The sequence below is a fragment of the Rhinoraja longicauda genome, chromosome 10 (genome assembly GCF_053455715.1).
Source record: "Rhinoraja longicauda isolate Sanriku21f chromosome 10, sRhiLon1.1, whole genome shotgun sequence".
NCBI lineage: Eukaryota > Metazoa > Chordata > Chondrichthyes > Rajiformes > Arhynchobatidae > Rhinoraja > Rhinoraja longicauda.
Genome location: NC_135962.1, coordinates 22,756,200 through 22,780,148, shown reverse-complemented (window position 1 = coordinate 22,780,148; position 23,949 = coordinate 22,756,200). Strand labels below are relative to the sequence as shown.

At 39.9% G+C, this 23,949-nt stretch overlaps 1 long non-coding RNA gene across 1 annotated transcript in view; it reads right to left on the bottom strand.

The window, feature by feature from the left end:
- The window catches only part of LOC144597623 (uncharacterized), a 98,912-nt gene that overhangs the window by 59,887 nt on the left and 15,076 nt on the right, over nucleotides 1-23,949 (bottom strand). The gene's annotated exons all lie outside the window — the stretch shown is intronic.

The window sequence follows — 23,949 nt, the reverse complement described above, 5'->3', positions numbered from 1 at the left end:
AGGTGTGATCGAATCTTCTCCACCATTCTGGGTGGGAGCTGCTGTATCTCTCAAGAAGCTAAAGCCCATCCAGGACAAAGCAGCCCTCTTGATTGACACCCAATAAACATTCACTCCATCCACCACCAGTGCACAGTGAGCCCTGTGTACCATCTACATGGTACAATGAATAGGACAGATACTTGGAAATAATTGCAGCCCTCATTTTATACATAACTGGATATTATATTGTTGTTTAAGGTAATACAAAAACGTAAGTGAAAAAAATAAGTAGAATTGCTCAAGTTATTTAGTTACAATTGACTAAGTGATTTAATATGGAAATACTGAAAGAATGCATGTACATGCAAGATCCTTAATATATGTTAAGATACTCCAATAGCGTTCCGTATTATTCGTCTCACCCAAAGAACTTTGGAAGTTTTGTTCTTGAGATATGTTTAAAATAGTGAGAGTGTGATCAACTGTTTAAAGCAGCAAACTTCAAGAATTTAGGATGAAAGGCGAGTGAATGGTGCATTACATGGTGAATTTTTGGTGAATTTTTTCATTGGTTACTAAATTACTTTGAAGAACGGGGAACATAACAGAAAAGCAAGATTGTGAACAAGATTTTTATAGCTGAAAGAATATTAAAATTGCAAAACTTTAAATATGTGGATTTTTTTTAGAGGTGACGAGGATTATGGTGGGTTGCTGCTGCAGTATGTGGAATTCATAAAAAATGGTGGAACTACAACATTCACACCTGCAGAAAATGTTGACATTTTGAGGAACAATGCTTAGAATTGCTAAACTGGAGTCTGAGCTATAAATACTGTAATTCATGATAAAAATAGTACCAGGACATTTTACCTTATTGTGACTACCTCCATCATGAAAAGCGATTTAAATTTAGATAGTGATCAGGCATGAGAGGTGTGCCAATGAATCTGATGGGTATGGGCATCCAGGATGTCGTGATGGTTTAATCTCCGGTCTTGCACATGTCCAATAGCTTTGAGGCAAGATGTGTAAATTGACCTCGTCACTGTGGTAGGGACAGCCATTCAAATGGGAGAAGTGAAAAAGAAAATGACAGTGATAGGAGACAATAATGCCAAGGGGATGAGTACGGTTTTCTGCAGTCACAAATCTGAGTCTCAAAATCCCATAATGTGTTGATTGTCCATTATGTCCCCAGTGGCGATGATAAAGAGAATGCAACGGTAATGGATAGAGCACATAGGGTAAAAGAATGGAAAATGGTAAGAAGTCAAAGATAAAATCTCGAAACTGAATGTATAAAATGTGTGTAACAACATAGGTAAACACACAAGGCACAAATTATGATGAATGGATCTGACTGAACAGCCATTACAGAGATCTTTTTCAAGGTGACCAAGACTGAGAACTAAATATTCCAGGACATTAATACTTAAACATTTTTCATAGTGGAAATAAGGTGTGGGGAAATTGTGATAACAGAAGATACTGTTACATCTGTATTGATAAACTAAAAAGCAAAGTACTTCAGGTCCTGAAAATCTGAAATAAAAACGGAAAATGCTGGAAATACTCATCAGGCCAGGTAAATATAAATTGAAAGGAAAACAAAGTCAAGGTTTCAGCTCAATGACTATTCAGAAGATCTGATAAAAATCTATTGGATAAAGATGTTTACTCTGTTTCTCAACCCACAAATTAAGAGATTATTGACCAAAAATAGTAACTGTTTTATCTCCACAGATGCTAAATGATCTAGTTGGTGTTTTCATCCATTTCTGCTCTGTTATTTGGGTGGATATAAATCCCTGTAACAGTCGCTGTTTGTTGGGATGGATTATCATTCAAGAGATAATCATGGTTTGTAACAAAGAAAACACAATAAAAGGGAGCGAGGGAATTTTAAAGTTCATATATACTAGGAAAATCAAATTGGTAAAGGTAGTTTGTAGATCAATTCATAGAATGTATTTCAGATGATTTTCTTGGAGAATGCATCATGGTTCCAATCAGACAACAGATCATTTTTGATATAGCCATGTGTAATGAGAATAAGTTAATTAGTAATGCCAAACTAAAAGCTTCCCTGGAGAAGACGTACAGGTATGTAGGTTGATTGGCTGGGTAAATGTAAAAATTGTCCCTAATGGGTGTAGGATAGTGTTAATGTACGGGGATCGCTGGGCGGCACGGACTTGGTGGGCCGAAAAGACCTGTTTCCGGCTGTATATATATGATATGATATGATATCATATCATATTATATTAGAATTTCATATCTAAGCAACAAACCTGTCCAAACCTAGAATCTTGAACTTAAATAAACTACCTATGTATGAGGGAAGAGTTGGCAAATTAAATAGGAAATTAGAATTAAAAGTATGGTGGTAGTTATGAAGTAGAAGATGTTCATATAAGTATTTTCATTCCACTGGGAAAAAAAGATTTCTCAGGAAAACAAGGTACTACAGGTCAGTTTAGCTAATATTCATTTGTAGGAAAATGTTGGCATTCATTATTAAGGAAGTGATAATTGAGCATTTAGAAAACTGTAACATGATTACCCCTTATTAGTGTGTTTTTATGCAAGGGAAATCCTGTCTACCAATGTATTATAATTGTTTGACTATGTAAGGTAAATAGAAATAAGCTACTGAATATAATTACTTAGATTTCCAACTGACTTTGAATAAAGTGTCACTGTCTGAAGTGATAAGTTGTAAGTTTAAGGGCAATATAAATAGAGGAATGATTAACAAACAGAAAATGGAATGAAATGGAGTTAAATTGGTCATATTCGTGTCACTAAGTAGTAACCAGTGAGGCACCTCAAAGATTAGTGCTTGGGCCAGCTATTTCCAATTTGTATAAACGACTGAGATAAAGGACAAGTTTACTAAGATACAAAGATCAGCAGGGAATTAAGAATAGGATCAAAAAACTGTCAACAAAGGGAAATTGACAGGTTAACTAGATGGGCAAAAGATGGCAGATGTATATAAAGTGAGGAAATGTGATGTTTTCCAATTTGGCAAGAATAATTTATGTAAATGGTGTGAGACTATTAATTTTTTTTAGAGATATCTTGGCACCCTTGTATAAGATAAACAGAAAAATAGTATGCAAATGTAACAAGAGGGAGCAACAGTATAAGCATGTGGAGTAATTGAACAAAGCTTTGGTGAAATCGCACCTGGAGTATTGTATCCAGTTAAGTCTACTTATTAAAGGAAAGATTTTCTTGCTCTGGAGGTGCAGGGAAAGTTCACCAAATTGATTCATTGAAATAGGTGGTTGGCCTATGAGAAAAGATTGAGCAGAATGGGCTTTATATTCTCTTGAATATGAGATATATAAGATCCCAAGGAGGCTTGACAGGATAGATGATGAGAGGATTTTTCATCTTGTGGGAAAGCCTAGAATGTGGAGACAATGTCTCCTGATAAAGAATAAGCCTCATAAGACTGAGAAAAGTAGGAACAGAATATTTTGGTTTTATTTTTGCTTGTCGAGTCATTAAATTTATTCAATGCTATAAAAGATATGTGGACCTAAGGGAAATCAAATTTAATGGCAATGAGCAAGGACATGTTGAGGCCAAAACCAGATCAGCCATCATCTCAATGAATGGTGGAGCAACCTGGAGGCTTCTCTGCTCCTATTCCCTACATTCTTACAAATTCCAGGAAATAGTAAATATGATGACTGAATTAACTTTTTAAGTGCAGGCTTTCAGTAATTCTATGTCTTAATAGTGCTTCTGCAGATTTTTGCCACTTTTGAAGGATGTAAATGCATTTAATCTTGGCTCAACCTGGACTTTCAGAAAGCCTTTGATAAAGTCCCACATAGGAGATTAGTGGGCAAGATTAGAGCACATGGTATTGGGGGTAGGGTGCTGACATGGACAGAAAATTGGCCATGGGAAAAAAAAAGCTTGGTTAAAGCTTGGCATTGCAATGTTTACAGGATTATTTTTAAGTGCAGCTTTTTATGAGGGAGTTGGTTCATATTTTTAATAAATTTTTGGAAATGTAGCTGGATCCTAATATGTTAATTTTCTGGATCAGTTGCTTTTATTCAGCAAAGGTTGGGGACATTGGCCCTATCCCCAAACTCTATCTCCGTTGCATTGACAACTGCATCAATGCTACCTCCTGCACCCATGTAGAACACATGGACTTAATTAATTTCACCACCAATTTATGTCCTGCACTTAAATTCACCTGGACCATTTCCGATACCTCCCTTCCCTTTCTTGATCTCACCGCCTCCATCACAGGAGATAGACTATCAACTGACGTCCATTATAACCTACTGACTCCCACAACTATCTAGATTACACCTCTTCCAACCCAGCTTCCTGCAAAAACTCTATCCCCTACTCCCAATTCCTCCATCTACTCCGCATCTGCGCCCAAGATGAGCTGTTCCATACCAGGACATCCGAGATGTCCTCATTCTTTAGGGAACGAGGGTTCACCTCTTCCATCATAGATGAGGCCTTCACACGTGTCTCCTCAGTACCCCACAGCTCTGCTCTTGCACGCCCTCCCCCTAGTCGCAACAGGGACAGTCCCTCTAGTTCTTACCTTTCACACCATCAGCCATTCAATACAACACATAATCCACTGACATTTTCACCACCTCCAACGGGATCCAACCACTTGTCACATCATCCCATCTCCACCCCTTTCCGCCTTCCGCAGAGACAAATCCCTCCTCAACTCTCTGGTTAACTCATCCCTTCCCACCCAAACCACCCCCTCCCCAGGTAACTTCTCCAGCAACCACAGGAGATGCAACACCTGTCCCTATACTTCCTCCCTCGATTCTGTCCAGGGACCATGACAGCCCTTTCAGCTTAGGCAAGAGGTTCACTTGCACCTCCTTCAACCTGATCTACTGTATCCGTTGCTCAAGGTGTGGATTCTTATACATCAGCGACACCAAACGTAGACTGGGCAGTCGTATCGTTGAACACCTTCACTCAGTTCGCCTGGACCTACCTGATTTCGAAACAGTTCAATTCCCCTTCCCATTCCCACATTGACCTTTTTGTCCCAGGCCTCCTCCATTGTCAGAATGAGGCCAAATCAGAATGAGGAACAGTATCTCATATTTCGATTGGGCAGCTTATAACCAAGTGCTATGAATATTGAATTCTCTAACTCCAAGTAACCCCTCTCTCCATCCCCCCCCCCCCCCCCAAGTCGTACCAGCTTCAAAGTAGTCTTGTTGAGTTTCATGGTCTGTACTGGTTTTCACCTAGGTCACAGCTAACAATGACCTGTTTCCTTTATCATCGTAACTTTTTTGCATATCTTTCATTTATTTGTTCTATATATCTCTGTATATCACCATCTATATCTCTCGTTTCCCTTTCCCCTGACTCAGTCTGAAGATGGGTCTCGACCCGAAATGTCACCTATTCCTTTTCTCCAGAGACACAATATACAATATATCTTGTCATTGTACTCCAGCTTTTTGTGTCTATCTTTGGTTATATCTATTGTTCTCTTTGGTTTGATGATGAGTTCCATTGCTGTGTGGTGTCCAATTACATAAACCTCAAACCAAATTCCTGAAACGTACTTGTAATAGGAATTTAAACACAATTAAGCTGAGAAGAATGACCTGGCAATCGGCCCCAAAAATCACAGAATAATGAGTCCACGCATCTTTTCCTCTCCCCAGCATTGGGAGAAATGTGCATTTCAATTGTCCATGCTCAGGAACAACTTCCAAATCTTATTGTTTACTTCAACAGGAAATTACTTGCAGAGATTTGCCATGTGAAGGAAGGACATCTGCAACCAATTTCCTGCATCAGCGCATGACTGCTAGGGATCAACAAGATGCTTTGATTGACATGTCTGGGGATTACTCTTGGTTGGTAGTGCAATATCAGTTCATGTAGTTACACATGTAAAAGTGGTTATGGAAGGAAGTGGATCAAAGAAAAATGTTTATTTATCGTAGATGCTGCCTATCCAACATTCCCTCTTTTTTATGAATTAAATGTTCGTCTGCATGATCACTACCTACACCTTCATCACTGGATAGTAATTGTTATTCTTCCAATGCTCCTACAGGGCTACAAAAGATACCTGACCCTGATACCCATCTCAACAACCAATCTAACTGTTCCAGTGTTACTTTGGCCTGATGGATGATGTTGTCTAATAATAAGAATCTGAATAGGTTTTAATAGTGAATCTTGGGTTTGCATTCTGCTGTTCCATCAGTATAAGCACGAGGAGATGTAACTTTAGAACTTTGCGTCTAACAAAGATTAATCAGACCTGAAATAACTCTTTTTCTCTTTACACAGATGCTGCCTGACCTGTTGAGTGTTTCTAGTATTATTGGCTTCTACAGTTTAAAAAAAATCCATTTGTTGTTAATGGTAGCTCAAATATAAGATTATGTGCTAGAAAGAGAAGTTCAGCATATTTTCCAAGTTGTGAAAACCTATAAGCAATCAAATGCTAATAGATCTGGTAGTCCAGGTAAATAATAATTGAAACATCATGGACTGGGGCAGAAAATTATGAAAGAGGCAAAATGGAATGCTGGCCTTCATCTCGATAGATGTTCACACTAGGAGTATTCTGGGACCACATACTAAAAAGCATAAATAAGGCTTGGAGTCAATAAACAGGAAATAAAACATGGTTGTGCATTCTAGAAGTATCGGGGGTCATCTGTTCAGTTTTAAAGATACTTGAACAAAATTTGCTGTCAAGCCAAGCTGCCACGGTCCTGTGAGGTAATACTCACCATTACCAGATCCACCATTCTTGGCTTGTTGACCAAAGCTTTCCCTATAAAAAATGATGAGATTTTGAATAATGTAATTCTGTGGAGGGAGAATGGGAGAGAGAAAAGCTGGACGTGAGAAACAACACAAAACACCTTTGCCATCAGCAAAGCTGCACCCCAGCATGAGCCAACAATAAAACCAGAGAAGATCTTAGAATCTTTCATGTTCAGAAACATTCAATTCTTATCAACTTCAATGGTATATAAAAATTAAACTATCAAATTTATTACAAATATATAAAAAATGAAAATACTTTAAAACTTTTCGAAAAGTATTAAAAACATTTAAGCAAACTCAATGAATTAAAAAATGTAAATTATTTTATCCTTTCCTTTTCTCACTCTTCATTCAAGGGAGAGGATTAGCTGCTCCTGCATAAGATTTAACATACACCAGATCCTTGGTCTCATCACCAGATTATTGGTCAGATTCCCTGTTTAACTGACAGTTCTTGCTCTGCCTGGCTGTCTCTGAGGTGCCCATCATTGAAGCACATAACAAATAAACTCTGGGAAAGGCAATTTGTGCCTGCTCATTTATTCAATGAGATCATAACCCGTCTTCTACCTCAACTCCATATTCCTGAAATCGCCTTTTAATTCTCTTAATACCTAGAAGTCTATTGATCTTATTCTTGAATATATTCAGTGACAAAATCTCCAAGCCTGCTTGCGTGAAGAATTTCAAAACTTTATTACACAATGAAATAAATCTCTTTTCATCTCTGTTCTGCATGGTCAACCCTTAGTTTTGATTCTGTGAACCACTGGTTTTATCCACCCCAGCCAGCGGAAGTGTCAGCTCCATATCTACTCTTCCAAGACCCCCCAGGAATATAGTATATTTTGTATTTTGCCACGGATTCACCAAAAAAGAATGGCTTGAGGATCAGGCTTGTAGCTTCCATGAATGAATGATGAACCTGGTGGGATTGAAACTGAGAAATGCTGATATATGGGCACAGAAATGCTTGCATTTCCAGCAAGTCAAGGCCCATTAAGTGGGTAGATATCAATCCATAAAGATTAGGACTAAATTTGCAAAATATTTCTATATACTTCTAATGCTTTGTTTGGAATCCTGCAAATAGCAATTGATGAAGGAATGATCGTTAATTTTGCATCTGAAATAACATATTATTTAAGGAGTTAAAGGAAATCAGCAATGGCATATATATGGAATTGGGTCAGAAGATGTCTGTGATTTCATTGAACAATGGAACAAGCTTGAGGGGCTAAATGGATAACTGTTTTACCTGTGCTTCTCTGTTCAGGACTGTTTTGTAAGCAAGATTTCTCAACCATTAGTAATAACCCATGAAAGCACATTTTTCAGTTGATTGAAATTTGGTTCACTGCTCATTTTGCTGCAATCTGATCCTTTTTAATTGATGGTTTCCCCAGTCTACAGATTTTTCCCATGAGACTAATGCAATACCGAAAACATTGCTAGTGGTGATATTGCATATTAGCATCAAGCCACTTCAGTTTACCATGGAGCACAATTAATGCTCCCAACAGTCCCTGTGGAGACAACATTCAAAGGAACAATAGGTCAGAGAATCAGGGTATATAGTTGCAACTGTAACTATGACCCATTATTTCCCTTCTGTGCGTTTTCCGAGAGGGATAACAAAAAACTTTAAATTTATCCCATATTGTTTGAATCTGTGACAGCCACGAGTTGCTGTATACCCATTCAACTGTTTGTGTGCTGGAGGTTGCCTCCCATCTAAATTATTAAAATTAAGAACTGCTCAATGGCTTTAGAAAAGAGAATGTTTAAATATTTTTTATTTTTCATATATCCGTCAACACTTCCTTCATCAAAAGAACTTGTCTGTGTTCCCAAATGTTGTTCAGCAGATTGCATAGTAGTCTCCATGAATAGATATTGTTTTAACTCGTGATGACACTGACAGGGGTCAATTATTTTTTTGGTAGATACTCTCAATTTCTCTGCACAAGGAAAAAACTCTGCAGTCCTGAGCAAAGGTCAAGTCTAGTCAAGTCAAGTTTGTGCTGTTCTGTTTCCCTGGACATTCCAACAAAGGTAAGAGGAGGATCTCAAGCCAATAGTTTCTACAAGTCTTGACCAAGGCCTCTTCAAAAGGTTTTACCTAACAATAGCATGAGACAGAATACAGTCAGTTCTTGGAAGTAAACAAAAATTACCATCAAACATGACCATATTGGCTAGTTCACAGCTGAAACCTGGTAATCTATAACACAGCAGGTTGTAGACACAATCATCAATCCTATTGTAAAGGTGAAAGAGCAGGTGACTGATGCAAGCAAAAGGAGGACACAAAACCCAGTCTAAGCTTAAAGATTCAAGTCTCAAGAGCCTCTTTCTGTGCTTTATCACTTTCTGCATTACTTGCCTTTACTTTTTATCTCATAATCCCCAACCATCTTGGACATCCTTACTGTTAGGCAAAAACCTTACTCTGCCGAGAGTGTACGGTAGCAGGTATATAATGTCTGCCCCACATTAAAAGAATTGTGCATACATATTTTCCACTCCTTACCATGCAGTTCGAGTTCCGGAGCACCAGGGCCCTCATAAACAATGTAGAGAGAGTGATCTGAATGGCACACTGCTATCAGCATTGATCTCATTGTGGTGAATGAGACATGATGGGCATGAGAAAGAGAGTTAAAGGAGCAAAGCCATCTGTACAACACCTCTGGAAGGTCAAACAGGAAGAAAACACCATTCTTCAAGAGTAGACACAAAATGCTGAAATAAGTTAGCGCGTCATGCAACGTCTGTGGAGAAAATAGATGACATTTCGGGTTAGGGCCCTCTGTCAGACTAATTGAAGGGGGGGCGGGTGGCTGGGGGGGTCTGGAAGCAAGACAAAACCTGGACAAATCAGCAACAGATGATCTCAGGCAGGGAGGTTCCCTGTTAGGCTGATTGTGGGCTGGAGATGGTGTGATCCAAAGAGACATACATTGTTGCAAACTGTGGAACTGGTTAACTGACTTTTGGTGGGGGAAATTTGGGGGTGAGGGGAAGAGGGAGGAGAGTGTTTGTAGAAGTTAACTAAAATTAGAGAATTCAACGTTCATACCACAGGGATGTAAGCTACCCAAGCAAAATATGAGGTGCTACTCCTCTAATTTGCATGTGTTCTCACTCTGGCAATGGAGGAAGCCTAGGACAGAAGGGTCAGTATGGGACTGGGAAGGAGAGTTAAAATGGATAGCAGTGCGCCTTGGTGTAAGTGCTCAGTGAAGTGGTTGTCACGTCTACGCTTTGCTTGCCAATATACAGGAGATGTTCGTCATGGCATTGGTTTCACTATCAAGAAGTCAATCTGGAGTCCCAGTGACTCACCAATGGGATTAGCCAACATCTCGCAATGCTTTTGCCCCGTTTATTGGTCCTGGAGTAAATACATCTAGAAATCCATCCCAGGTCAGTTCGGCTAAAAGTGCAATATTGTAATGATTGTATGATCTTCTCCACTCCCCAAATTTGCTTCTGTTGAAGCTAGAATATGGAATGTTTAGCATTATCAATTGGGATGATTTTGTAGGCAGTCACCCTTTGATCCCAGAGTAGGTGAATCGAGGACCAGAGGACATACGTTTAAGGTGAAGGGGAAAAGATTTAATAGGAATCAGAGGGGTAGCTTTTTCACACAAAGGGTGGTGGGTGTATGGGACAAGCTGCAAGAGGAGATAGTTGAGCCAGGGACTATCCCAACATTTAAGAAAGTTAGACAGAAACATGGATAGGACAGGTTTGGAGGAATATGGATCAAACGCGGGCAGGTGAGACAAGTGTAGCTGGGACATGTTGGCTGGTGGGTAAGTTGGGTCGAAGGGCCTGTTTCCACACTGTATCACTCTATTTTCTATATTATTGTTGTTTTGAATGCATTATTTATTGTGAGTCACTGTTTTTAATTCAGTTCTGTTTATTTCATTGTGAGCATTCTATTCTCTTTATTGAAATTATTAACACCAAATAATCATACAGAAATGCCACTTTCTTACGTTTATAATTTTAAATCTTTCGTAAGTAACTTTCACCTACCCAGTTAAAGTAATTGGGTCCCAACAGCCCACTCAAATTACAAGGTACCTTGGGTCATTATTGACATTGCTTAATCTGAAAATATTGTAAGCATAGAAATTGGTTTTGTCATATAGTGGCAGCATTTCAAACAATGCACTGAAAATATTTTTGATATTTTTGGCATTATTTCAGCATTATCACAAAAAAAACTGGTCCTTCTGGTCACAGTGTCAATCCATTGGTCTATTATAAATGATTAAATATTCACTTCAAAATTTGGAGAATCGTTTGCTGGTTACATTGGAGTAAAATAGTCAACTTCTAAATAAATATAAAAACAATGTTCAAAACCCTTTTTAAATAAGCCTAATATCATCCTTGCATCCACATGAACAAGCTTAATTTTGGAGTCACTTCAAAATGCTATGAGCATAGTTAGTGAAAATAACTAATAAATTTATGGTAAGGGTGAAGCCAAGTTTGAGTCACACTGGTTTCTGGTGCAATACTTTTAAACCAATGCAAGTGTTGTAGTAACTCTGTTTCCTGTGGTCATAATCTGTGTTTAAAATTCCACAATCATGTGCATGTGACACGTAGAAAGGAAAACAATTCCATAAGTGTGTCTTGCATAGAACACAAAGTGCTGGAGTAACTCAGCGGATCAGGCAGCATCTCTAGAAGACATGGATGGGCAATGTTTTGGGTCAGAACCCTGGTTCAGACTGATTGTGTTGGGGGGGGGGGGGGGGAGAGAAAGCTGGAAAAAAAGGTGATAGGTGTTTCCCTCTGTTCTCGCATAGGGTTACACACAAAAAGACTAAAATATATTTATGACAATACTAATTTCAATTCACTAGTTTACAAGCAGTACCATGCTTACAATATTTTCAGATTAAGCAATGTCAATGATGAGCAAGGGTACCTTGTAATTTGAGTGGACTGTTGGGACCCAATTACTTTAACTAGGGAGAGGAAAGTTACATGCTTTTTCCTGTCAATTCATTCAAAGTTTGCATTTGTGGATTTACAATTGCATTGCAATGGAAACTTGATGGGAAAAAATTGTGGTCAGCCCAGATCGCTGTTCATCTGAACAAAATGCTATGTCCCAGAAACACATAACAAAGGTCCATACAGTGCCCATGAAAACCAGTTTTTAGTTATTTCGTAAATTCAGTTAATCAAAACGACTGCATGTAAACTTGTGGCATGGGAGTGCCATCTTCAGGATATGGATGTTGGAAGAAATGAAACTCATCTACAAGTGCCCAGGTTTTTTTAAAGTTCAAATTGGATATAGATTGTGTATTATGTCTTCTGCATAGTCAATTTTTGCTTCCAATTTTCTCCTTTGCTTATAACTGAAAGGGCTTTATACTAAAACAAGGTGCAGTATTTAAAAAAAAAAAATATTGATCAGAATGGTTCTCATGTAGCATGCAATCTTAAAAGATAGAGACAGGTGATGCTGGATTTGTTTTCGGCTGAAAATGTAAATATGAAAGATTGGAAACCCAGTAACTGGTCCAACCATCTGCCTATCAAAACCCCCCAATATATTATTTGCCAGGCTTTGGTCTGCCCTGGTTTTCTTCCCGCACCCCCCTACAATCAGCATGAAGAAAGGTTCTGACCCAAAACATTACCTATCCAAGTCCCCCAGAAATACTGCCTGACCCGCTGAGTTACTCCAGCACTTTACATCATTTTTTTGGAAACCCAGTAAGTTTGATTCCTAATGTGTGAAGTGGTAACTCTAATGATGTGATCATTGTCAAGCAGGTGCAGTAGCCTTGACAAAACCTCCGCTGAGGAAGCTCTTCAAAAGATCCTAATGAGAGGCATGACACCAGGGCCAATGTCAGGAATCAAACTGAGAATATTAAGCAAGAAATAAAATTTGAATTTATAATTTACTAGACCAAGTGAGGGGGAACAGGGAAGGGGAGAGGGTGTGACTCACTGAGCCCTGGACCCAAAGCCTCTCCTGTATTGGTGTAGCACCCTCAACCGCCCCACTCAATCCCCCCTCCTCCCCCGACTGACCCACTCCATCCCCCCTATCCCGTCCCCACTTGCCCCTCCCCTGCCCAACCCCCACTCCCCCCAGCCCTGCCTCCACCCCCATTCCCCCCTCCCCATCCCTATTCCCCTCTCCCCTCACACCCACCACCCTCCCCTCCCCCCACTCTCCCTGCCCGCACCCCACTCTCCCCCACCCCCACTCTGCCCCACTCCCACTCTCCCCCACTCCCTCTTCCCTCCTCCCCACCCCCACTCTCTCTTCCCCCCACCACCACCCCCTTCCCCCCACCCTCCCTTGCCCCCCACCACCACTGTCCCCCTTCCCCCCACCCCTCCTCTTCCCCACCCACTCTCCCCCACTCCCACTCTTCCCTCCTCCCCACCCCACCCTGGCCTCCCCAGCCCCACTCTCCCCCCACCCCCACCCCCAATCCCTCCTCCACCCACCCTCCCTCTTCTCCACCACCCCCTCCCTCTCCTCCCCCACCCCCAGTCTCACTCTCCCCCACCTGGGACTACTCGAGGCGGGCAGCGCGTCGGCCGAGCTGGGACTACTCGAGGCCGGCGGCGCGGCGCCGCGCCCAAGATGGCGGAGCGTGAGGAGGAGGAGAGCGGCCACCATTTTTCTGGTGCCGCGACGGGGCCGTCGGTGGAAATGGGCGCTGAAGGAGGAGGAGAAGAAGCTGCCCGCTGCGGCTTGTGTTGCGGTAATGGCGCGGGGCACTGGGCCCGGGCGGGAGCGGGAACTGGAGGATGCCGTGGGTTCAAGGGACGAAAGGGATCAGTGGACCATCAGTCCGACCATCTCCCTCCTGCTTGGAATGTCCCCCGGGTGTGGGAGAGTGGGGAGAGAGGAGAGGGGAGGCACTGAGATGGGGCCCCGCTAACAGCGGCCATCTTGTTTGGGCGAGTGAGGAGGTCGTGCGTGTCCTATTGTGACGTCACATGCTGAATACCGGCGGGGAGGGGGGAGCGCGAGCTCATCTCTCTCAGTCGCACGGGTTCCATTGTGACGTCACACGCTGAAGACCTTCAAGAAATGGGTTAGAAAGGAACATTTTAAACTTTGAAATCTCTCTAACATTAAAAATGTAACTTCAATTTGAATGAGAGTTGTTGGACATTATGCCCAGGATAATGGCGAGTAACATGGGCCAAAAATTGTAGCGCTCTGGTGTACCCTTTTGGCTGAGCGAACCAAAAAAGGGAAAGATAGAGGGATAGATAGATAGAGGGATAGATAGATGGATAGATGGATAGATAGATATTCATGTTTTGAGACTATTCCCAGATCGCACTACAGCCTATTAATTATGCAGCACAGTTGAAAAACAGCACCAATTTGTATAAAGGAAGCTTCCGTAAACTGCAATATGCAAATAACTAAATGATCTGTTTTTCCTTATGTTAATCTAGAATTAAATATTGGTCAGACCACAACAATAAATCTCCTCATCTTCAAAATAGTGCCATACAACTAGAAACGGATTTGATTTACTATCTCATCTGAAAGACAGCATCTTTCACAATGCAGTATACCATCAGGATTCCATTTGAGCATTTACGTAGACAGCTGTGTCTGGGTTTCTGGCATATAATTGATCCCTACTCTTCTGAGTAAGTGAGAAGGACCAGCAGAAACATTAACATAAAAAATGAACCAAATATATAAGAAGCAGGAAAAGCAAATACTTTGGAAGGCTGCACCAAACATCAGACTGACATCTAATCGTATCCTGTAATGACATCTAGTCTGATGTATATGGCCGCTGGCAAATAGGGAAAAATAATTAAGAATGAAAAAATGGAATAAATTATACAGTAATGGATGACACAATGATCTTCAGTGATGAACTAAGGACAAATTGATAAGTCTCTTAATGAACTACCAAGCTTTTCTGATCTTTTATTTTAGGCCGTACTAATCCTGGTTAACAATAGCTCATATTTAATGGAGAAATGCTTGTTTATTTTTTTAAAAGTTCTGATTAGGTTAACTGAACTAGAAAACCAGAGTATTCAAAGCTGATGCAAAGTGCTATTATGTGCAAAACCATAACAATTAATATTCCATTTTGAGAAAGCTACTAAATTGCTAGAATTCCTTGGAAGCCTAACAAGGCAAAAGACATAAAAATATTTAAATCAATATATTAAATACACAAAAATAACTCAGTACTAAATAATGCAAAATGTTCAATATATTGAAACACTGTGTTGGACTTTGTTTTGCCTTTACAGTTCATTCTGTATATAAAGTTATGCATGTGTAAATTCCAAGAGCATGCCCAGTTAAACTGCAGATAAACAAGGAGTACTCCAAATGCCTTGCTGTGTAGATCCAGTAAACAGTACAACTGTAACTTGCTCATATGAATATTATCCTTTGCTGACACATATCCTAATTTAGAATGTATGTATTTGAAGGTATGTCATTTCTTCAAGACATATATTATCAATATATTTTGAATTAAATTCCTTTGTGTATTCTGTAAATCTAGATGTATAATCTGAACTGAAGCAGCAAATCAAGGCAATCTTCCAGAGTAAGTTATGGGGGAATTCTGCCCTGGCTTTCCCTGCACATGCAAAAGGAACATACTGAGGAATATACACTGTCACCCATTTACTTAAAATATATATATTCTGCATGTGGATAACTTATTTATAGGCATCTTAAATTCATGTTTTAAAATATAAACACAGGTCCGGGAATCCTGATGTAACCATGTGGGTGCACATGATGGTTACAGTAGTGACCAGTTAATGATTGTTTCACTCAAATTCTCTTTATTACACATTTCAGTGGCATCCCAGGCTCAAGTTTGTGCACTCTTGAAAGGTCATTGCAGATTTTTATTGTCGAACACATGCCAAGGTTGTGGCAAGCAAGAGGGGTTTGTTTATTGATGGATCTGGGCTGCATCTCTGGCAAGAAGGAATTGGTGATGTTTCAGGTTGAGACCCTTCTTCAGAGAGTCAGGGAAGAGGGAGACATAGAGTATGGAATGGTAAGGTGTGAAAACAAGAGATCAAAGGGGATGAGGTTAAAAGGAAAATGTAGAATGGATCATTGTTAGCTGAGGGGAAGGTGATAACGAGGCATACAATCAGTAACATTTAATCAGGGCAGTGAAACTCATTGCCTTTTATTTTTACACCTTACCCTTCCATATCTGTCTCCCTCTCCCCTGACGCTCAGTCTGAAGAAGGATCTCGACCCAAAACATCTACCATTCCTCTCTCCAGAGATGCTGCCTGTCCCGCTGAGGTACTCCAGCATTTTGTGTCTATCTCACAATGACCCAAAAGAAGTGCTGAAAAGTTTCATCACATGCATGTTTGAGATAGAATTTATGCAGAGATGCAAAGGAGAATCCTTCTCGGGAATGCCATTCAAGTTTCTGGAGTAACATAATTACCTGGAAATGTCATTTGAGTAATTATCAACCATGCAATGCTGAATAAAAGTGTCAGGCAAGCAGATTTTTAGTCTATTTGAATTGAAGCTGGTGTCAATTAGCACTGAAATTATAGGTCAGGCAATATCTGTGGAAAGAGAAACACATGCTGCCTGGCCTGCTGAGTTTTTCCAGCTTTTCTGATTTTGTTTCAGATTTCCAGCAGCTGCAGTTCATATTAAAATAATCATAAACCTTGCAGTCTGTGTGAAATGATCATTAAATCAAAGAAGGCATTGTATCTCTGAAAAATATCACCATGCTTGGGGTGGGGGAAACAGGGAGTTGATACTCCAGAGATATTTTCTGTCTATTGCTGCACAAAGCACATTTGGCATCAGAATTTCATCAGATTTAAAGCAGTGTGATTTCTGTGGAATTACCTGAAGATGTGTGCACATGTTGACAGCTATATTACCCTGGAGCAACTTAAGATCAGCATCAGATGTAAAGTCAGAAGGACTACTTTCATATATAATTTCAACTGTTGTGGACAGCTTCAGTGTTACTGCAGCTGTTTTTATCCGGTAACAAGACAAAATTCTGTATTTTGCGGCAATGGAAATATTCTAGTGATGTCTTGAATTGTGCAGAGCTGGGAATGATTGGTGGGTCAATATTGTTTGTGCTATGCTCCACCAGTTAACATATGAGTATTTATATTCAATGCAGTTGTTGGATAAAATTTTGTGCAACAGGCTGTCAATTGCAATGACACTCTGTTCAGTGTCAGTGATTCACATTAGATAGATTTGGATTAATAAATTATTATAACAAATTTACCAAGTAATAGTTTGCAGCTGATTTGGAGGCATTCTGTGTTATACTTTATTTGTTAATTATGCAATGGTTCCATTGTTTAATTTGAAACACATTGTTTATAGTTTCAGTGGAAAGCATGTTGTTCATTTTAGTATAATTTTATGTCATACAGTTGCCATTGTTGGATGTCATAGATGCTTGATTGGTTTATGCATGCACTACAACATATTTATGATCTGTAAGTGTACTGAGAAAATTGCATTTTAATAAACAGAACCAATATTATTTTCTTATGCTGAAATTTCTTATCACAGTTCCAGAATCCAATTAACTAAAGTGGTACTGTTTCACAGAATACTAGCCAACTACCACAGCATTAAAAAAGACAATGATCCTGTTTAAACTTTGCAGAATGGCTGTTCAAAATACTTAGGAATTATAATTGATTGTCAGGAAGGTTTAAAGATTAAAAATAAAGAAATATATATATTTTTCCATTATATGGAAAGTTTCTATTTTATACAAAATGTTCAGAGGAATGTGCCTGTCTTAAAACTTAACTACCCTCCCTGCAGAAAGCTTCTGTTTAACTGATGCTAATCTTATATATTCAGTATTTTATAAACTCAAAAGGAATTCAGCTTTTCTGAAACCATATCTGCTGCAATTCTGAGGAAATTCTAAGTCTTATTGAGGGTGACTGGAGTTTTCTGTTCTTCATGAATTATGAAATGCTTCCATCACTGGAATGAACTGGGTTTTACATTGCCCTACTTTTTTGTACTCTGTTTAATTTAAATGTGGAATGATTTTGTTTGAAGTGAAGCAATATGCCTGCAACGTTTTTCTTTGGCTGTATAAAGGCTTTTCTGAACATGATCACATTAACTATGCATAGTTGCAGTCAAATCATTGGAGAAATAGTATGGATCTGATGAACTTGACGAGTGGCTTGCAGTAAACTCAAATTATGACAAAAGGGGGGAAGTGGTCAGAAGACTGGAGGAACCAGGGATTGGTGGAACTAATATTTGAGTCAATTTAAAGCCAAGGGTGTAAAATACGCTGTTTCTACATTGCTTCTTTGTAACTTAGTGTGTAAAAGATTGAAGAGGTAAGTTGACTCCAGTGAATGATCCTAAAATGCAAGAAATAGACTTTATAAGTAACTGTGGGAAATCCGAGGATCTCAACAAAGTAAAACTGAATTAAATAATCCTAACATACAGCAAAATACCACTGTTGCTGGATAGCTTAAAACACTGAGAACAATCACATCAGCGACGTGGGCATTGGCAGTAGAAGGAGAAACTGATCCAATGTGTCCAGTATCAGTGTGAAGAAGGCAAAAGTTACACCCTTGATCATCAGCATGAACCTGACAATAATAACATATGCATTTGGCTCAGGAGAGATGGATCTCCCCACGACTGAAGCCGCCAGGGGAATCTCTCTGTGAGAGGCCAGAAAAGGGTGCTCCTTGCACAATTTGACTGGGGTGGGAGTCACCCTGTGAACGAGGCCAGATTTGTTGATGTCCACCTTATTTATTTGAAATGGTTCAGGGGCAACTCTATGAACATTGCTGAATGGACCTGGGGTGGGGGAAGGGGGTGCATTGTGGTCGAAAAGAGAGAATGTTGTAACTCACTGATTGGTCCACTAAGTGTCGCTGTATGATCAGGGGGTGGGCTCATTGTTATTGGAGCCAATGTGCTACCATATACAGTTGGGGTCTATCCAGGTTCTCCAATGAGAGAAGAGGGATATATATTTTTGCACAATTGGGGCAGGATTTTTTATATCACTGCATGTTTGGAATGGGGAAATCCGTCTTCCATCAGAATCAATGACCTCTTCAGGATTCAACCAAAGGCACATTAAGATTGAGTTTGTTTATTTGTTAAGTGTTTAGTGGCAAAGGGGTCTCTGGTGTCAGTGGTGGTAGATGGCTACTCATTGCTCTTTTTATGATTAGGGCCTGTTGGAACTGTGGGGACTTCAAAAATCATCCTGTTGTTTGTAATGGTCAATATAGATAATCACAATTCATTCACAAGAATCACGATAATCACAAGATTCTTACAATTCATAACCCAGAATTAATAATTATATAATAAAATAATTGCAATGGATTATTAGATGCAGAGGATACATTTTTTTAAACTAGGGTTGATCACAAGAAAATTTGTAATTCATCGCAAAGATATAGAATAAGCTTTTCATCAAGGTCAAGACCAAATAATAGCCCTCACAACCCCAGCCAAACTATGAACAACAATATTCACGTTCCATAATAATGATTTGTTAAATATCTTGAAGTGATAATACATTCCCGGTGCTTATCAGCTAAAATGTAGAGACCATACTTGATGTGTGCAAGATGAAAAAAGCACTCCTACTATTTTTTAAAGCCTATTGTTCACCTTCAAATGATGAACCTGTTTGATGTACTATCCCGGAATGAACCAAAGAGGTAAACATTGTGGGAGGTGATGACATTGGTTTTCATTGGCAGACCATGTCAATATTGCAGGTGCTCTGTGATTGGTTCCCTGAAGACCCACAGTGAGGACAGTTGTCCTTGGACGTTGCCGAGTAGAGAAAAACTGCTTTGGTGATAGTGCAAATTGCCAAAGCAATGTCCTTTCATGTTGTTGCACTTCAGCCTTGACATTTCAACACAGTCAAATCACCCACCAAATGGTTAATTATGCATATGATCGCTGCAGAACAGACTGCTCCTGGAGATAGACACAAAAAGCTGGAGTAACTCAGCGGGACAGGCAGCATTTCTGGAGAGAAGGAATGGGTGACGTTTTGGGTCGAGACCCTTCTTCAGAATCAGACTGGTCCTGGAGGTCAATTTGCACTGAAATGTTGTGGAAATGGATATTTGAGTTTCCCTTTGGGAACTTTGCGGAAGACATAAAATGAATCATCTTGTCGAGTATGGTAAATGTATCTGGGATATCACCATATCTGCTGTGGGGAAGAGGAAAGGGCAGATACATTGTGATACTCCTGCAAAAGTACTACCATTTTGATTCTCCTGGGTTTTTGCTGATCTATGTGCAAATACGTTTGAAGCCTCGTGCTTCCCCTGGTGAGGGGTTAAGAATTCCCTACCGTCACTGTGTCTCGCTCTGTCATTTGTCACATCCCTCACGTACTGTATTTCTATACTCTTAGATCTCTAAACCACACCCTTCCAAATCTGTCAAACCACATTTGCTTGTGTTTGTATTCCCTTAAGAAGTAATTATTCTCCTTGTTATTTAACAATAAATATTGACTTGTGCATGTTGTTTTCCCTGCACTGGATGCCTGGTACTCACTCAGACATTCTCATCCTTAAATTTCTGTACCTGTGTGATGACCACGTTCTGAAACAAGCCATCGACAAACATCCTAGCTTCTTCTCTGCAATATAGTGACACGGCCCATGCTCTGCAACTCTAAGCTTGATCTTGCACTTGGATTTATCATTTCCTTTGATTTAAGATGTCTGGATTTGTACACATCTACAAGGGGGAACATCTCTATGTTAACCCTATTAAATCTTTGGCCATCTGCCTACCTATCAACCCCCCCCCCCCCCCCTCACATGTGTCTACCTATCACCTGCCACGCTGAGTCCTGCCTCTCCTCTCTCCCAGTGTTCCCTTTTCTCCTCCCGCCCCCTTCAATCAGTCTAAGGAAGGGTCCTGACCCGAAACATCATCTTCCCATGTTCTCCCTGACCCGCTGAGTTCCTCCAGACCTTTGTGTCCTTTTCTATTAAATCCCTTCAGAAATATTAAATCTTTATCAGGTTTGTCCTTGGCCTTTAATTTTCGAGAAAAGCGCACTTCTTTCTCGCTATTCTCTATTCATAATTCTTATGGAACGAAAACATTGAAGAGCATCCAAAATTGAATTTCTTGATCTCCCAGCGACCCATCAACCTAAGCAATAAATTAGATCATCAGGTCATTTATTTTAGGATCTTGTGATGCACGTATTTCTGACTGTTTCCTTGCACTACAAGTGCTACAATTAAACATTTTTTCATCCACCAATGATTTTTCAGCAACTCGTCATCCGGCATCGCCTTTAATCCAGACAGAATTATGAGAATGCACTTGAAATCTCGCCCGGGAAGTCCCCCTGAAAATGTAGCGCCTAGGCTGGGCGAGCACCTTGACCTCATGGGGACTTCCACGGCCGATCAGCGGGTCGAATTTGCCCCCTGCGGCTGGGGTTCTGGAACTCCAGCCTGGATGGACTAGACAGATCTGTTCACATCGTTGACTTCCCTGGCAGATTGGCGGATCGAATTTGCTGCCTGTGGCTGGGGCTCTGGAACTCCGGCCCGACCAGATCGGCAGATCCGTTCCCATAGCTGAGTTCCGTGACCGACTTTGCGGGCTGGTATCTCGACCCAGCCCCTCCGAGGCCATGACCTCTGTTGGTCCGGCAAAACAGATAATATGGCACGACTCTGGAACCAAGGGTGCCGGTAAATTGTTGGTGGACCTGCACTGTATTAGCTCACCTGTACGAATCCAGGGCAGCATACGTAAATTTGATACCTTGTTTGATGTGAAGAATTCTGTTCATTAGGATATCCTTGCTCAATGAGTACTGGCATTCAGGTTACGGGAAATGCTGGCAGCACTGTATTTATTTCACATCCTTTGTTGCTCTGACACACTCTTGCAATGATGATACTTCTCCAATGCGATATGTACTGAATTGACCTGGCTGTGATGTAGGAAACGCAGAAGGTTTTCAAATTAGGATGGAGTGCGATTTGAACAGCATTTCAATGTAATGTTCCTATAATATGCTCTTGATTACCTATGCACAAAGCTTTGCTTATTTTAGCAGGTTTACTTTGTGGTCCTTGCTCATTCAAAAGCATTCCAAGGCATCACAGCCGTCTTTTATCAAGCTGCAGGTCAAGGTTCAAGTGAGATTACATATACTAATACAGTGGTAAGATGTTACGTTTAAACCAATGGGAAGCCCTTGTTGTATTTGCTTAAAAGCACCATAGGCAATCTCTTTTGAGATTAAATAAATCCCATCAGCCTCCTATAGTGTCCTAGCTGACAGTGTCAAAGCTAGCTTAACCTTTTTCTTGCTCTACAGAAAAAAATGATATTTGAAATAAATTCAGTGTGCAATGTTAATCCTAATGATCCAGCGCATCATGTAATAAATAGCTAGTAATTTGGGAAAGATGATGCTGCGTTTTACTTTATGCACATTCAGCTTTGCTTGTAGCAATGTTCTGAATAGGAAATCCATGCACTTAACTACTTAATTTACATTTTCCAACCCTAAAGTACCTGCGCCTTGAAAAAAGGGCAATCAGCCTACAGAATATAAACATTTAACAAGGTGTATGTTACCATGATTTTATTTTTCATGGTTAGATAGTGAGCGAGTTCAGACATATTTGTGAATGCCTTCTTCATTTCATGTTGACTGCAATATATAATCGATCCGAGTTATTATTAGTAGTTTATGTAATGTAATCTATCTGGAGATTACTCAATCTATATGATATATTCCATCAGCAGAGCCAAATCTCTTTACAGTAAGGCTCCAGCTGATAATTCCAAGATAATGATATTACAAAACAGCTCTTAACATTATTAATTCTGCTATCTCAAAAACAAATGCTGAAAATAGAATTTAGGACAAGACTACATATGTTGATGGGTTTAAATACAACAATATTGGCAACAAAATGCAAGGTTTTCTCAGCCTTTAATGAACAGTCCTGTGACAGATATCTAAACTAAATAATTGTGATCAAAATTCCTATCAACTGTGGATGTTTTTCAGTTTTATATGTTCCAAGTGAATAAATTTAATTAAAAGGAAATCAATGAGCTCTTCTTTATTTGCATAGATATCTTTTATATTTTTCCAATATTATTCACTGTTCTTACTGTACTGCCCGGTTATGTTTTGAATGCAAAATTCCACACACTGCCAGCCATTCTTGTATTTTGGATGGGACTCTTCTGAATGCAGAACAGGTATAAGCACAAAATGTAGGGGTTGCTTTTGTACTCAGCTGTGAACTTCAGCCTTTCCTAGTCTTCATGTTCTTGCTGTATTCTCCAACCACCAGCTCATTCCTTCAAAGCTTTCTACAGCAGAGCTCCTCTGCTGCTCAGCCAGCAGGAGGGACACAGCAGTTGACAGGACGAATGATGTGTCACTTTTCTCTACAATAGGATGTCACACCCAGTCGGCTGGGAGAGGAATGCTAACATTCATTACCCTCACTGATTGTTGGGTTACACCTTCTACTTCTGACAGTTTAAAATGCCATTCTTTCCAGCAACCCCTCAGAAACTCACTCCAAATACCTTTACCATGCTTTAGAGCTTAAAATTTATAAACAGAATACTAAGACGGTTTTTTTTATTTTCACAAATTATTTCTCAGGATACATTGTTATAATTCATTATTTTCATTGATTCCATTTACATTTAAAGAAAGTCCTGTTTAAACAGCAACAAATGAACATGTTATTCCAGATAATAAACTATGTATTCTAAAAATATCCACCATAATTTGCCTTGATGCACATTTTTGTGAGTTCCCAATGGATTTTATGTAAACCTGAATGCATGTTGCACACTTCAACAAACTTGATCCAGGTGATCTGTGCACAGGTCAAGCACACCAGTGGAGGCCACTGGGTGTAAAAAAATTGTCTCAAAATATTTTTACATGACATGCTAACGACTTTTGCACATCCACAGCCTGCAAATGACGGTTGGAGTGGTGGTGGGCAGAGGTGGCTGCAGACCTGGAATTTGAAGGAGTTTGTCAAGTCATTCAGTGACAT